Source organism: Octopus bimaculoides, chromosome 2, assembly GCF_001194135.2.
Source record: "Octopus bimaculoides isolate UCB-OBI-ISO-001 chromosome 2, ASM119413v2, whole genome shotgun sequence".
Lineage (NCBI taxonomy): Eukaryota > Metazoa > Mollusca > Cephalopoda > Octopoda > Octopodidae > Octopus > Octopus bimaculoides.
In genome coordinates, this window is record NC_068982.1 from 155,807,722 (window position 1) to 155,811,834 (window position 4,113).

At 39.5% G+C, this 4,113-nt stretch overlaps 2 non-coding genes across 2 annotated transcripts; both read right to left on the reverse strand.

The window, feature by feature from the left end:
- Window positions 1-1,677: 1,677 nt before the first annotated feature.
- Trnae-cuc (transfer RNA glutamic acid (anticodon CUC)) lies at window positions 1,678-1,749 on the reverse strand. Its single transcript has one exon. It is a non-coding gene; the product is annotated as a tRNA-Glu (tRNA).
- A 422-nt stretch (window positions 1,750-2,171) lies between these two features.
- Trnae-cuc (transfer RNA glutamic acid (anticodon CUC)) lies at window positions 2,172-2,243 on the reverse strand. The gene has a single exon. It is a non-coding gene; the product is annotated as a tRNA-Glu (tRNA).
- Between the last annotated feature and the right edge of the window lie 1,870 nt (window positions 2,244-4,113).

Below are 4,113 nucleotides of genomic sequence, written 5' to 3' on the forward strand. Positions count from 1 at the left end.
AGACACAAACACACACACACACACACACACACACACACATATATATACATACATATATACGACGGGCTTCTTTCAGTTTCCGTCTACCAAATCCACTCACAAGGCTTTGGTCGGCCCGAGGCTATAGTAGAAGATACTAGCCCAAGGTGTCACACAGTGGGACTAAACCCAGAACCATGTGGTTGGTAAGCAAGCTACTTACCACACAGCCACTCCTGGCCTATTGATAACAATAATTTCAAATTGTGGCACAGAACTGGTAGTTTTGAGGGAAGGGATAAATAAATTACATCGACTGGTATTTATTTCATCGACCCCGAAAGACAAAGTCGACCTCGGCGAAATTCGAGCTCAGAACATGAAGACGGACGACATGCTGCTAATCATTTTGTCCGGCCAGCTAACGGTTCTGCCAGCTCGTCGCCTTAATTTATAACAATAATAATGGTTTCAAATTTTGGCACAAGACCAGCAAGTTCGGGGGAGGGGTAAGTTAAATACATCGACCCCATTGCTCAACTGATACTTATTTTATCGACTCCGAAAGGATGAAAGGCAAAATCGACCTTGGCAGAGTTTGAACTCAGAACGTAAGGAAGGACGAAATGCTGCTAAGTATTTTGTTCGGTGGTGAGTTAACGGTTCTGCCAGCTCGCCGCCTTAATTGTTAACCATAGTAACGATTTCTTTTAATACAGTTCTATATTTAAGAGACGAGGAATTATGGACATTATTTACATTATTTACATTAAACGGATATTTGTTCTCATCTTGTTTGTTGTTAACACAACGTTTCGGCATATGGCATAGTGGTTAAGAGCACGGGCTACTAACCCCAAGATTCCGAGTTCGATTCCAAGCAGTGATCTGAACAACAACAACAACAATAATAATAATAATAATAATAATGACAACAACAACAACAACAACATCGAAAAATACCTTAGGAATGAGAACCCAGGTTCGAAATTTGCCCAAGATACCTGAAGAAGGCTGGAGGGTATATCAGCCGAAACGTTGTGTTAACAACAAACAAGATGAGGACAAATATCCGTTGAATGTAAATAATGTAAATAATGATTTCTTTTATTGGCTACAAATGTTGAAGACGTGGGGACAATACAAAAGCAAATTACAAATGGTGGAGAAGAAATAACGGGGACTAATATGAAATATAATGATCGGAATAACAAAACAGAAGAGACATTAATATATTAATTACATTATATAATAATAAGTGTATTAAATATTTCTCCAACGCTTGAATGATATTTATTTTATTGACACTGAATGGATAACCACAACCGGTTTTGAATTCAGAGCTTAAAAGGACGTAATTATATATGAAGCTCTAACGATCCGGCAAATCCACTGCAATTTATAATGTGTATGTTGTTCGTATTCACTTTCATTTGAGGGGAATAAAGCCCCTAATGGAATTGCCTTGCTCAAGGACACTTTCTCCGGTCCAGGAATCGAATACGTCACTTTGCGATCGTGAGGCTAACACTCTAACTACTAGGGCACGTGGTCTCACACGTGTGCACACAAACGCATGCACACAGTCGAGGGAGGAAGGACAGAATCAAGTGACCTGATTGGTGATGGAGGGGGTGGGAATATGTCCTCAGATCAGAAATGCTTACAACAAAAATATAAAAAAATTAAAGAAATAATTTCCCAAGCGGGGAATCGAACCCCGGCCGCCGCGGTGAGAGCGCGGAATCCTAACCACTAGACTACTTGGGATATATGGACGAACTGCTGAAACAGTCGAATTTAATACATAGCCACTGACAACATTACGAAACCGTGTCATGTTTAAGTGTTGGCATACCAACAAACCATTAATTATATCATATCAACAGACCGTCAAAGATATCGAGAGAGAGAAATGGTGGTGTTAAATTGGTCGGCATATTAATGCTGACATTCCCAAGAAGGGGAAGAATCCTCTCAAAAAGCTTCCACACAATTTTCGTCTCCCTAATTTTACTCAGTTTAGTTGGCGTAAAGCTTTAGTAGAAGACACTACTGTGGGCAGCTCTGATCGTCTCGCAAAACACGAACTGCCTTTGCAGAATTAAACTAAAAATTTCAATATATCCAAGTTTATGAATTGAAAATTAAAAACCAATAAACAAAAATGGAAGTGGGGAAAAAATACAGCTTTCCCAAGCGGGGAATCGAACCCCGGCCGCCGCGGTGAGAGCGCGGAATCCTAACCACTAGACCACTTGGGACATTCGGATACTTGCATTAAAACAGTCGAATTTAACGCAGTCACTGACAGCAAAACTGAGTCATGTTTAAGTGTTGGCATACCAACAGACCTTTGGCTATCAAATATAATCTCCTACTCCTCCATTCACATTGCTTACCCTACTCCTCATTCTCTCACTATCTACTTGTACATTATCTCATCGACTCCGTCTGTTCCTCACAGCCTATTTATACACTGTCTTAATATCTCCCTCCTCATTCCTTTACTATCTACCTCAATACCTTTCTTCTTGTTTTCAATCTTATCTCCCCACTCCCTCGTTCTCTGATGAAGGGCTCTGCCCTACACCTTTACTTCTCAATGCAGTTGCATTTTCTCCTGCTGACTCTGCCACTAATATTTTGTGCTACGACGACGACGTCAACGACAGCAACAATAACAACAATAGCAACCTAAGTGCAATGAGCCACCGAGCGAGTGTCTACGAGGTCAGACAATCTGCTAGAAATAGCAGCTATATTCCCTCGAATTACATGTGATATCACTCATAAATGACCTATTGGATAATACACGATTCATGAGATGATGCTTGTCTTTGGTTATATAAAATCCAGTAAAAAACATAACTATGTAATCAATCATTAATCAATGAGTTTCCCCAGAGACGTTTTCTTACTTAATGATTTATTATTCTTACTTAATGATTTATTCTTTTTAATATGAATTCTCGTTAGTAGAGATGGACTGAAACATCGAACTAAGAACACTGTGTAGCTGTGCCCTGCTGGACCCTCTTTCATCGAAGTGTAGGTGTGGCTGTGCCGTAAGAAGCTTGCTTCACAACCAGATGGTTCCAGGTTCAGTCCCGCTGTGTGGCACCTTGGGCCGGTGCCTTGGTTAATATAAAGATCTTCACTCGTTAAAAAACAACAACAAAAAACAGCCTGCTGGGTGTTAACAGCTGTGTAGAAAACAAATGACAAAAAAGTTTGCGCAAACGGACCTAAAGAGGTGGGGACAGGACTTTCGGAAACTTCACAAAATCCGATTTTTCTGTCATAACTTTCGGGAAAATGGATATGTATTGATTTTTTTTTTACGGAATCCCACGTTTTTGGTTATGGAGGATCTTTTTTTAAACATGTTTTTGGTCATAATCTGATGAACAACGTTGCAGTTTCCCTCTACCAAATTCAGTCACAAGTCTGTGGTTGGCCAAAGGCTATAGGAGAAAACACTTGCCTAAGGTATCATGCAGAGGGATTGAACGTGGAACCATGTGGTTGGGAAGCAAACTTCTCAACCACACAATCATTCTTGCATCTAATATGCGTGCGTTTCCATTTAATCGAGTATTGTGTTCCACTATGTCTCAAAGTTTGAAGTTCATCAAGCAGAGATCAATGAAATAAATGTCAGATTGAAATACATACTGAGATCAGTATGATCAAATAAATTTTTGAAGGTGGTACCCGATCACGGTGACAGTCGAAAGACTAAACCCAGTAAAATAATGTTTAAAAACTTAATGGCTTCAAATTTAAGGTAATGGATTACTAACCACAAGATAATAAATTCAAAATTTCATATTGAACTTCCACTCTATACGATAACACTATATGTACCTCTAAGTCTACTTGACTTCTAACAATTAACAACTGTAATTTGAAGTTGAATGGTTAGTAGTAAGAAAGATGTTCAGGTTTCTTGAAAAGTTATCGTGCAAAATATTGAGAAAACGTATTTTTTTCAGCACAACAAAACACGCGCGCGCGCGCACACACTCACACACACACACGCACACACACACACATACACACACACACAGGTGTGTTTGTGGTAACTCGAGCTACTACAAATAGCAGCCAATCTCTCTTAAAACACATCCT